The sequence below is a fragment of the Cervus canadensis genome, chromosome 11, assembly GCF_019320065.1.
Source record: "Cervus canadensis isolate Bull #8, Minnesota chromosome 11, ASM1932006v1, whole genome shotgun sequence".
NCBI lineage: Eukaryota > Metazoa > Chordata > Mammalia > Artiodactyla > Cervidae > Cervus > Cervus canadensis.
Window position 1 is genome coordinate 76,034,621 of NC_057396.1, and position 13,656 is coordinate 76,048,276.

The window sequence follows — 13,656 nt, forward strand, 5'->3', positions numbered from 1 at the left end:
ATTAGCAATCTTGGAGGGTGTCCCTGGTGGGTCAACTGGAAAAGAATCTGCCTGTAATGCAGGAGAACTGGGTTCGATCCCTGGGTTGGGAAGATCCCCTACCCACTCCAGTATTCTGGCCTGGAGAATTAAAGGACTGTACAGTCCATGGGGTTGCAGAGTTGGACACAACTGAGCAACACTCTTGGAGGCAACTGATGTGGACCTCAGAGCCGGAAGGAAAACACCAAAGGCTTGGGCATCGAACCACAAAGCCTCAGACATTACTTCCATAAATCCTGTGGGGTTTTCTTTCCCTTTGGAAGTAAATATCTTTCTGTGCCTGTTGTTCCCCTTGAATTTGGAAATCTTAGCCTGATTGGAGTAAAATCTAGCAAATGGCAAGTATTCCAGCTTTATTCTAACCCAATAATAATCTTGCTTCCCTTTTATGTATATTTCATACCTTTAGATGAAACTATATTTCTCAGGTTTCTTACAGTCTTATAAGTATCGAGTGGTTTTCCAAGTAATTCATTTCTAAGTGGTAAAGAGAGACCACACCTTCTCATTCTTACACGTAGTAACACTGATATATTCCACACGTGACTCGAAAGGTTTCTGTAAGTGAAACGAAAGAGTATGATAAAAATTCATGGTGGATAATAACCATACACTCCTATCACATTTGCAAGGAAATTTCCTTGTGTGTAGGAAGAAAACTTTTATAGCAAGCATGTATATGATCTCTGCCACAATCCAAAAAGTTAGTTTAATTAGAATTTTATCAGTCTGATTTTAAGGGAGCCTAAAATATACAACCTAAAGTATTCAACTAAAATAAACAGATGGGCGGGGAGGACTGGTATACTGCAGGCCATGGGGTCACAAAGAGTCAGACATGAGTACTTGACTGAACTGAACTTGACTGAAAACATACAGCAACCAAACAAGTAGTGGGAAATAATTCTACACAGCCCCACTCAAATGCAAAGTATAATGGGAAAATTACATCCTATTCTGATCTCTGATGAGTTTGTTAAATTTCTTCTAAATAATGATGATTACTTTTATTATTTCCACCTTCATTGAAATATTATTGTTCTATAACATTGTATAAATTTGATATACACCAAACTGATTATATACATATATATGTGTGTGTGTGTGTGTGTGTGTGTGTGTGTGTATAGGCTTTCCCAGGTGGTACTAGTGGTAGAAAACCTGCTTGCCAATGCAGCAATGCAGGAGATGAAAGAGACATGAGTTCCATCCCTGTTGGGAAAATCCCCTGGAGGAGGGTATGGCAGCCCACTCCAGTACTCCTGCCTGGGAGATCCCATGGACAGAGGAGCCTGGTGGGCTACAGTCCATAAGGTCGCAAAAGCCGGACGCAATTGTAGCAACTCAGTACATACACAAGCAGAGCTCAGATATTGTTCTGCCAGAAGGAATCACAATTAGCTTCAGACTGGAAAATTTTTCCCCACTAATTTGAGAGAAGAAATCAAGATGCCAGGGGAAGAGGTGTGTTCTTTACCAGCTGAGCCACTGGGGAAGCCCGAAGCAAGTATTCTCCAATTAAAAAAAAAAAAAAAATCTTCACATGGAGCAACACTCACCAAAAACCAAGTGGAGACTGGCAGAAAGACTTTGAAGAACCAAGGTTGTAAGAAAGTTCTATACGGAATCAGATTGGAAGGGAAGAGAAACAAACAGGTTGGGACCTGTGCCCCTGGAAAGGGCCTCAGAAGAGGGGATTACAGGGCAAAGAGCCTCCCTGGAGAGAAAGTGGTTGTAGCCGCATGTTCGGTACCCCAGCCTGGGGGTCTGACACCAGGAAGATGAGTCCTGTCCGCTGGTTAGACAAACTGGACTAATAGGAAGCCTGCAAGACCACATATTAAAAACTTAAATTAACCTGGAAGGCTTTCAGATTTTTGCTGTTGAGTATTATGTTGGTGTGAGTTTTCCATAAAATGGCCTTTACACACTGAGATATGTTCCCTCTATACACACTTTAATAATAATTTTATATCATGAATGGAAAATGAATTTTGTCAAATGTTTTTTTGACATTGCTATACTATCCAAAGAAATCCACATATTTAAGGCAATTACTTTCAAAATACCCATGACATTTGCATCCATGATATTATCATGTGATTTTTATCTTTCCTTTTGCTAATGTGGTTTACCACATTGATTGATTTCTGGATGGTGAGCAATTCATGTAAAATAAATGAAAGAAATCTTATCTGATCATGTTGTTAAATCTTTAGATTTCTTTAAAAGATATCTTCGTAATTGTCGTCATAACACAGAATGATTTGTAGTGTTCTGACATCCAAAAATTGAGGCATAGGCTAGATTATTCATAGAGATTGACAAGGACCAATCAGGCCAACTTCTACTTTGAGCTTAAATGCCAGTCTCTAAGTTGGCAGCCTGACTTTAAACAGGAATAAAGGGAAATAAAATGTGTCCTAGGCTGAATACCTGATGATAGAGTCATCTTATTTTAAAATCAAATGTTATTTTTATTTCCATAAATTAAAATATGCCTATATTATTATTTTTCTTGTCTTATACTCTGGTCTAATTTTTAAATTAAAATTTTCATGAAAATGAAAGTGTTATCCCCTCACTCACGTCCGGCTCTTTGCGACTCTGTAGACTCTACCCCACCAGGCTCCTCTGTGCATGGGATTCTCCAGCAAGAATACTGGAGTGGGTTGCCATTTCCTTCTCCAGGGGATCTTCCTGACCCAGGGATTGAACCCAGGTCTCCTGCATTGCAGGCAGATTCTTTTCCATCTGAGCCACCAAGGAAGCCCCCAAATTGTCATAAGAAGATGTACATTCTGGATAATGAGCTGATAAATATGAAAATTGAGCAAGTTAAAGATGACCATATAATTATGCTTATTATCATTGAAATAGGAAAAAAAAGAAACAAAACATTAAGCAATAAAACGATAGCCAGGATATTTGGCACCAAGTTTATATTTAAGAATGCATTATCAGACACCAAAATCATTGTTTTATTAAATTATATAATATATACTACAAATACATTCTAATAGCCTAATCTCATTTATACTGAAGCCATTTTTTGTCCATTCATGAATGTGTGATTTACATGAGGTTTCCATAAATGATGTTTCTTTGGGCATTTACTTGATATACACTGAATGAAATGAGAGTGGAGCTGATCATGTGAAATAATGAAATGCAGTTAAAGAGAAATTTTATATAAGATGTCTGAGTTCAAGGTTGATACTACCTAAACTATTTTTCTTGAGATATCATATTTGTAAGCCATTTGCATCATACACTTAATAAAGGATTTGAGAAAGTACATCAATAATTTATAAAACTGTTGGTCTAACAAGTCAATATTTTCCCTAGCTTGATTGGTACATAGGAAATGTGTTTCTATTTAATTAAATTTTGAATCTTATAGAAGACTTTGCCTTCCCCACAGCCTTTTTTAACGCCTTCTTGACCTCTTTGTTCCTCAGGCTATAGATCGGCGGATTCAGCATGGGGATGACTATGGCGTAGAACACAGAAGCCACTTTGTCTGTGTCCATAGAATGGCGGGAGCTGGTTTCTAGGTACATGAAGGAAGCTGTCCCATAAAAGATGGAAACAGCAGTGAGGTGGGAAGCACAGGTGGAAAAGGCCATCCTGTTTATCTTTGTCACTATTCTGAGGATGCGCTCATCTGAAGGGCATCAAAAGGCCAACCAAAAGAAATAAAACGATCTCACTTCTGTTGCTGTCTGAGCATGAGAGAGCCAGGACGGGGGTAACATCACAGAAAAAGTGATCAATCACATTGGATCTGCAGAAAGAGAGACCGAATGTGTTCCAAGTGTGCACAGAGGCCTCCAGAAAACCAAAGACATAAAACCCTATGACAATCCAGGCGCACACCCTTGGTGTCATGATGTTGGTGTAATGGAGTGGCTTACACACCGCTGCATGACGGTCATAGGCCATTGAGGACAAGAGAGAACTTTCCATAATGAGAAAGACTGCAAAGAAAAAAAACTGAGCGGCACAAGCATTGTAGGAAATGACCTTGTCTCCTGTGAGGAATCCTGCCATCACTTTGGGAGTGACGGCTGTGGAGTAACCGAAGTCCATCAGAGAGAGGTGGCTGAGGAAGAGGTACATGGGGGTGTGGAGACGAGAGTCCAGCAGGATCAGCGTGACCACCCCCAGGTTCCCAACCAGAGTGAGGAGGTAGATGAGCGCGAACACTAGGAAGAGTGGGATCTGCAGTTGTGGGTCATGGGTTATCCCGGCAAGAATGAGCTCAGTCACGACCGTACTGTTCTCCTTGGGGATCATTTGTGCAGTATGCGAACAGCCTATAGCAAGAAAAAAGAGGAGCTTGTTAGCAACAGAGTTAGAATTATCATTATGTCCAGTATATACCCTGTATCAAAATTCTTTGAATTTCACATGGGCATAATAACAAACTGTAATTTCGAAACATTGGTGAAAAATAGATTGTTCTAGCTTAAATGATTTTGGAAATAATACAACCCTATCTTCTATCTTAATAAGTTATCAAAATTAAAGTTCAGAGACAAAAGGCAACTTACAGAGAATCACAGGATTTGTTATTAAATTAGATATGTTATCGTCACAATTCAAATTTTTATACACTTTATTGAATATTTACTCAGTAAAATAGGTCCCTGTAAATTACTTCATTTCATTTCAATTACTGCTATTGTATCGAGCAGTGTTATATTCTACTGAAACATAGTTTAGTATATCATTTTCTAGTCTTCAGTAGTCTCAAAGGATAATGGGATACAAAGAATACGTAATTTCCGCAGATTGGGATACCGTAGTGAATCCTGTACAAGGAATAAAGACGTCTACAGAATAAAAAAAAAAGTTAAAAGTGTGAGTTCAGAATAGAGACATCTGGATGCACCTTCCTGCTCCATCCCATACCATGACTGACTTCGGGTATTACTCAATATCATATGTCCATCAGTTGTCCCTGAACTCATTGTCAAACTGGAGAGATAATACAAACTGGCATTGCAGGCTTTTATGTATTATGGATAGGTCACAGTTACCGTCTATGCATTGATTTGAGAAGAAGATTCGAGGAATTCCAGGTAACTAGAAAATTGAATATCCTGTATCCTGATGCATTTTATTTGCTTCTGCCCCAAATTTTTTCCACTATCATATTTCACTCACGCCTTCCTCCAACTTTTCATACAATATTTGTTGTCTATTCACATAGAGGACATTACAGCTATACCAAGTAAGAATTCATTTTTTTCCCCAGAATGACATTGTGTGTTAACTAGTCTGTCTTAGCCTCAGTTTATCCATCTATAAAATGGATGCAATGACATTGCCTGGCACTTAACAGAATACAATCAATGAAGATATTCTTACTGTCAGAAGGTAGTGACAGAATCTCTCGGGACTCAAAATGTAGGTGAGGATAAGGAAAACGTACATGTGAGAATGATGTCTAGTACACTATGATTTCACCCATTTCATTTTTCTTTGCATTAATCTCATTAATCTATGTAACAGATGCTGATGACTTGGAGTAGGCTGGTAGTGAAAGAGGCAATGAGAAAGTTTTCAGTTCTAAATATATTTCAAAATAGAGCTGGCTGGATTTCACAATGTATTGAACATAATACTTTAGAGAAATGAGAAACAGTGATGACTCCATTTTTTGTATAGCAACAGAGGGAATGGTGTAGAAGAAACAGATATTTCAGAAAGAATAAGAAAGATGATTTCAGATTAGTCATGGTGAGTTTGAGATTCCTTTTAGCTAAAAAAGGTTGAATAAACAATTGGACCAATTGCATCAGATTTTATTAATTTGAACTATATTCAGCTCAGTTCAGTCACTCAGTCATGGCCAGCTCTTTGCGACCCTATGGAATGCAGCATGCCAGGCCTCCCTGTCCATCACCAACTCCCAGAGTTTACTCAAACTCTTGTCCATTGAGTCGGTGAAACCATCCAACCATCTCATCCTCTGTCATCTCTTCTCCTCCCGCTTTCAATCTTTCCCAGTATCAGAGTCTTTTCCAAGGAGTCAGTTCTTTGCATCAGGTGGCCAAAGATTTGGAGCTTCAACTTCAGCATCAGTCCATCCAAAAAACTATATTGGCAATTTGCTAATGGTTTAAACTTCACATGTCATATTAAATCCACAAAACTAGAAAAGACCATTAAAACCTAAATGAAGGAGCTTGGAGAAAAAAAATCAGAGTACGATAATGTTGTAAAGTCAAGATCATGGGACAGTACAGCCTCAAGAAGAAAGGGGAGAGAGACTGTCACCACTGAGATGGTCTCTAGGGAAGCCCTGTCCCAGGACACAGATTTCAGCTGGACAGTAGGTTAAGGGAACTTCCAGAGGAGAGTTTCTGGTTATGTTGATGACTGGCTGTCAATTTCAGAAAGAAGAGAAGAATGATTTCAGGAGTTGGGCAGGAGTGGCTGTGGGGCTTGGAAATAGGGATATGAGGAGATGTGGACTTTATTTAACAGTCATTGAGGACTGTCCTGAGATTCCTCGTCTTCATGGTGAGTGACACACCAAAAAAGAGAATAATGAGATTAGTCCTTAGGTCTCTAGGTAGAGGGTGACAGCCAGGCCATGAGGTTGGAGAGTGGAGGGGAGGGTGGAGGTCTTGACCGAAAACGCAGGTCCCCACTCCCTGTTTACTCCTGCTGGTGTGGTGGGGAGGCCGTGGGAGGCATCATCATCCAGGGGAGGCACCGTCCTGGTTCTCACTTACACTAATCAATACTCATATCATTTGTCCCTAAATCTAGCGAGGGGGGCGGAAATGTGCTGAAAACATTTCATTTTGTTTTCTATCATCTTTGTTCTCAACAATGTGAAAGACTGTCGTAAGTCAACACTTTCCTACAGGGGAGAAAAAATAGTTACAAACACAATCTTGTGTTAATATGAATCGGTGGCTCAGACGGGAAAGCGTCTGTCTGCAATGCTGGAGACCCGGGTTCGATCCCTGGGTCAGGAAGAACCCCTGGAGAAGGAAATGGCAACCCACTCCAGTACTCTTGCCTGGAAAATCCCATGGACGGGGGAGCCTGGTAGGCTATAGGCGAGGGGGTCACAAAGACTTGGACACGACTGAACTCTACAGTCCAGTTCACTGACAGAATTATAAAAGGTCTTTGAATCATGTATAGACTTTTTAGCAATCTCTTTTACAGATATTTATGGATCAGATCATCACATATATGGTGTTCAGGACATAGTTAAAAATTGAACAAGCTACTCAGTGCCCTTAGTACAATTCCAAATTTGTTCTTCAGAGAATAACATGAGTTTCAAAACTTCCATGAAGTCTTCAAAAACTCCTGCTCTCCAGTCACTACCTTTCTGTTATAACCTATGAAACACCATTGATCACTTTGTTACTTGTAATAAATTGTTTCATCTTAATTTTAGATTCATCTCCCACATACATCATCGATACTATATAAGCAGATGCACAACTTTAAATAATGAATCAAATGATGATAGTCAGAAACTACTGAGCACTTTCTATTTTCAAGGCACCTGAAATATACGTGCGTACTATACCTACATTGATTTATCACCCAACCCCCTGACGCATTATCGATCCCCATTTCACATGTGGGGAAACTGAAGCTTGCTCACAAGGAGTTACACAGTGAAGTCCATAAATCTAGCAAGTAGCTGGGTTGGTATTTGAAGTCATGTCATTTTGAATCAAAGCCTGAGTTCTTGATCACCAAGAAATACTCTCCTAATATTTAATATACAGTTGCTCTACCCCAGCTGGGGCACAAAATATGTTATTCATTATATTGGCCTGTTCATGAATGACTAATTTATTGCGTGCCTTATTCACAAGTAATATGGAGAAATTAAAATTATGGGTTTTGGAATCAAATATACAAGTAGCTACTGGGAATTTAGCTAGTATACTATCTTTCTGAATACAAGTCGAGTAACAAGAAATATATCCACACATTTTTACAATAAAATTCCTCTCCTGCTTCTATCAAGAAAGAAAAGGAAGGGAAAGATTACTTCCATATTTAAAAGTTATATAAATTTTGAATAATACCAATTAATAAGCCACATAAAGTACTGGAATTTGTTTAGTAATTCATCCAACAATCATTTTTCTCTCTAGCTACTAAGTCCTTACCATGTATCAGGTTGTGTGCTTTTCTAAGATCTAGAATGATATAAAAAACATTCTCTGATAAGAAAGTATAGAAGTACAAGAGTAATATATAAAATACTGATTATTTGGGATATTCGTATTCTTTATTCCCAAGCAGAGAGCATTATTTTTTTCTCTCGGGCCAGTGGGATGGTACCATGGTCTCATTTACACTATAGTTCACCAGTCAATATATCAAATAGTTAATCAATTGATTAACTATTAACTGAGTGCCTAATGCCAGCAAAGTTTCAGAATAAAAGCTAGAGTCCAGATTACTTCATTCCCATAAATTTTTCGTTCTGGTATGATTTTTTATGCCTTTTATTTCAGTGCATTTTTATAGTTGGTCACTTAGCCTGGGTCCCCCTTATTATTTCTCTCTATTCTTTCTCTTTTTTCATTAATGTTATGTGCTCTCCAAAATTATAATAAATTTTCACATTGAGATCCAAATTGATACTCTCAAAGACCTTGGGATTAGCCAGTTGTTAACTAGTAATACCGTACTCCAAAAGAGGAAGCTAAAAGTGAGAAAGGGTTAACAATCTGTCCAAGTTCTAAAAGCTCATGTAAGGCAAAACAGGGACTCAAGACAGTCTTGTTCCTTTTCTTTTTATACAATGTAAATACATATTCTCCTTAAGAATTTCTATGGTATTTGTAACACAGTCTATAACTAAAAATCACAGACACCTAATGACATCCAGTATGTTGCATAAAACATTCAGTATTCAGTTATGAATAAATCAGGAGGGAAATGGATGCCTTGATATATTTTCCTGCTTACCTCTGTCCCTGAAAACATATATAGACTGTAGATTTGATTGGAGGCTTACCTGGTATGCTGAAGAATGAACAGGCAAATTCATTGATTTCACGTATGAGTCTTGAATCAGAAATTCAATCCATAAAAGATAAGAAACATTTACTGAGATTTTCTTCTAAGTCTTTGATCAAAAGGGGAAAGAACTTTGGAGCGAGGAGAGACTGAGAAAGCAATGCCACAGAAGTAGCTAACATGGTTGTATGGTAAGAGTTGCTGGTGTCTCCTCAGATAAGTCACTCAACTGCTTTAAGTCACCTTATATTCATCTATAAAGTGGAGCCATTAGATAGGCAGCCCCAAACAACATCCTCCCTAAAAGACTACTGCTGTCATGAGAAAAGAACAGAATCCCCTATAGTGTCTTGAAAATGGCGATCATCGTAATCAAAGTCATGATTATTTCTCCTGGTCATGACTACAGGCTCCCAGTTGGGAGAGATCTCACTCTGGGGAAGGCCATAGAAGGTAATAGACACCATGGACAAGCAGTTGAATGACTCAACAGTCGGGTAACATTTTATGGTCCATTTACATGGTCTTTTACCTTTAGAGCCACATGGAGTTATCGGGAACTGAAAGAAAGAGTTATAAACCTTTGGAATTCTCAGGGGACAAAGCCCCCATGAGAGCAAAAATAGGGCCCTATCTCAGACTACTAGACAAAAAGTGATGAACCTGTGCATAGGAATCCAGTTCTGCTTGCTGAGAGAGATCGTGATTGAATTAACATAGCTTGTATTAATTCTCTTTGATGGTGCTAAAATCAAGTTACATCATTACCTCTAGGGCCCCATATTGGCATATGGAAACATATGGGGAAGCATGGGGAAACACAGGGACAGAAGTCTGTTATTAAGCCAAATGGATTTCAGAAAGAATTGCATGCCTTAGTTCAACTGAAACATTTGCACCATTGACAAGAATTATCCACTCATTCAAAACTGTGTTGGTCCCAGATGAGTTTTGGCATAGTCCTGGCTATGGGTGTACATATCCAAAGAAAACAACCATGTTCATAGTCTCACATGCTTAGGTTTATAGGAGAAGACAAACATTAAGCAAACTCACATACAAGGGTACACAAATATAAAAAGAACAAGATGTGTATATGAGAATGAATAATGAAAATCTGCTTTTGAAAATCTTCGTTTATCTGACTGTGTTGGATCTTAGTTGGCACGTGGATCTTCGATGCACGAGGCGGGATGTTTCGTTGTGTCTAGCAGACTCAGTTGCTCCTCTGCATGGGGGATCTTAGATCTCCGACCAGGGATCGAATCTGTTGCCTAAATTGCAAGGCAGTTGCAAGCTGGATTTTTAACCACTGACTACTATAGGAAGTCCCATAAAAACATACTTTCAATGACAGGCAGAAGGTTTTCTCAGGAGAATCAGCACCTCAGCCAATACATGAAGGATGGATAGAGGTAACATGCTGAGTGTGACTGATAGTCATTCAGTCTTGTCCGACTCTTTGTGACCCCATGGACTGTAGCCTGCCAGGCTCTTCTGTCCATGCAGTTCTCCAGGCAAGAATCCTGGAGTGGGTTGCCATTTCCTTCTCCATCGCATAGGAAGGATTGCCCAAACAGAGTGAAAACCTATGGTGTCTTCAAGTTGTCAAAGAAGCTGGCAGAATCTAAAGAAGCCAGAGGGACTGCAGCACAGTTAGCAATACCTGTTCCTTGAAAGTTTGTTTTCAATGGCCTCACCAGAACAAAAGTTCATAAACAAATGCAAAGAAACAAAAATGTCCATCCCAAAGACCAAAATTATCGGGAGGAATGATTGGTGTGGACCATAGGACCAGCATGGACAACTGGTAAGAATAACTCAAATCCTGTCCTGCATAAAGCAAAAACCATTCAGACTGATGATTAGGTTCAGACTGGAGTACATTTTATTCCTACTAATTTGGAAACATCATTGTGTGCCAAGCCATAACCTATTTCTCAAGGAGAATCCATCATACCTAAAATCTATTTCTTATTGTCTATCAGTTTTAAAAGCCCCAGTGGAGTAATTCTTAGAATTTTCCTTGTGATATTTTATTGCAGGGAAAACCCAACCTTGATTCCATATCACAACTGTTTCTTTGACTTGCTTTTAGTTACTTTTTTATTATTATTATTATAATCATACATAATGGCTTGCCTCAGAGAATCCTGTCCCTCCGCCTGACTGTTAAAGAGCCTTTGTTCAGAACCTTGTCCGTCTGGAGATGTCAGGAAGGAAGAATTAACACATCCCCTGCCTGAGGTTGCCATCCTAGGATATATTTGCAAGATTAATGGACTTTTTACTTTGTTTCCTGATCCATAAAAGAACCTGGCATTCAGACCCCAGAAGATGGATATTTTGAGACTTTAGTCTGTATCTTCTCAGTCACCCAACTCTCTCCACTTCATTGGTCTGTCATGCATGGAGGAGAGCAAGCTTAAACTCGGTAACAATTTGAGTAATTAATGCCTACTCTATGGAGGGGTGATTGAATGGAATTCTCATACACCGGAGTATTGAGACCACCTTATAATCTTAGACTGCCAGTGTTTGTTGTTTATTGTTCTCATCCTGGTAGAAACAGCTGCTCTCATAACTAGAAATGTATTAGAATCTTTCTTCTAAGTCCATGGTTGGACAGTGTCTATATAGTGTGAGAGATATGAGCATATAAAGTTCAGACAGACTTATCTAGATTTAAATACCAGATTCTCCATTTTGTACTATGAAACTCTAAACACTTGTGTAACATTGACATGATACTTCTGTATGCATCACTGTATCATAATATACTTGGAAGACAACTTTTATATACACTCTCATTACAGTGTCAAAAGTGATAATCTCTCAAAAATGTTTTTATGGTTATTGCTATTCTTTTATTAACTCACCCTTAAGAACACACAATATATTAAATCCTTTTTTCCCAGAAAACAGAGAAGCTTACTCTGTAAGTTGCAATATAAAACATGCTTACAAATTATTATGCTACAAATAAAAAGTGATGATTATGGTCAGAAAATTACAAGTCAGTTGCTATTAGCATTTAGAATGACTGTAATGTTGTCTTCATTAATAGTATAATGTGTTTATATATATATATGTGTGTGTGTGTGTATATAAAATGTAGATTATGTGTTATTTGCATAACATATACATGACTACTGAGCATATATTGTATGCCAGGCCCAATCTAATACAGTAGTCATAAAAATTCTCATATAGACATTATTACTATCTACTTTTAAAATTCAGAAGAAAAGACACATTTGAGAAGTTAAGTAGCTTGCAAAAAACACACAGCAATTATATGTGAGGAATCAGGCTATAGAAATCCTAAGTATGCATTTAAACTTTATGCTATTCTCCTAGGAAGGGTGTTCATACACAGTACAGAACAACCGGTATATGGTAGAAGTGGGTCACAATAAGACTGCTTGTCTCAAAAAGTGATCCATGGGAATCTATTTTTTCAAATATTTGTAGTATGCTGTGTAGCACTTTCATGGGAATTTACTTATCAGTGATCCTAAAGTTTAGATTTGACAAATCCAATGTTTTCCCAACTTTATTTAATTCTGGACCTACCTTTAAAGGAACTCCTATAAACTTTATATAGCATAAGTTTGAGAATAAATGTAGTATCATTCAAAATACTCCTGAGTTCCTCAGATTCATCATGATATTTTCATTTAATGAAAGTCAAAAAGTAAATATGAAAAGCAGCCAGAGAAGAAAACTAAGCATTATTTTTGTAAGAGCTACAGTGAAACTGACTACAGTTTTTCAACATAAGCAACTGATCCAGGGTAGGGTGTAATAATCCAATTGCCTATAGATCTATGCTGAGAGAATTATTAAAGGAGGTTCTTCTGGAAAAAAGTTCCAAAATGAAAAAAAGAGAAAATTAGAAAAAATACTGGAAAAACTAACATGTTGATAACACAAATAAGTATATTAAGTGTTTCAAATACTATTCAAAAAATCTTCTAAAGTTTTAATTGTATGTAAAGCTAAAATATTTGGCAATAAGAGCAAAAGGGGTGGGAATCAAACAGAAAAAAATGTTGTACAGTTCTTTCATAATGAAGAAAAATTAAAATATCAAGGTACAACTGAATAAGTGAAGGACTAAAGTCTCAATAATAGGAGGCAAAAAAGGGAAAATTAATTACTTAGTCTGAGATAACTCTAGTCTAAAGGAAAGGAAAAGATGAAATAAAAAACTAGCGTGTTGAATAGGCAAGACAAGAGGCAGATTTTAATGCAGTGTATCAGTTATTAATTTCAGTGTCAAAGTCCAATAATTTCCTTTTTAAACTGAAATATATTGAAGTGAATATATATATTAAGGAATCAAACATGATAATATAAAACACTTATTTTCTAACTCTTAAGAAAAATGACTGGATGGCTTAAATATGCAAAGCAATGGTCAATATTTCCTAAAGTTACTCCAAGATGCAATCGCAATTCCTTTTCTACTAACTTTTCTACTCAAGTCACAGCAACATAACCACCAATGACCCTACAAGATGAGGTTGGATGAAAGCTTAGTAGGACAAGCAGGTTATGGCTTCCCCCTCTGTATGGTCCTAAATTACC

At 37.8% G+C, this 13,656-nt stretch overlaps 1 pseudogene; it reads right to left on the minus strand.

Moving 5' to 3' along the window:
- Nucleotides 1-3,425: 3,425 nt before the first annotated feature.
- LOC122449818 lies at nucleotides 3,426-4,351 on the minus strand (annotated as a pseudogene).
- Between the last annotated feature and the right edge of the window lie 9,305 nt (nucleotides 4,352-13,656).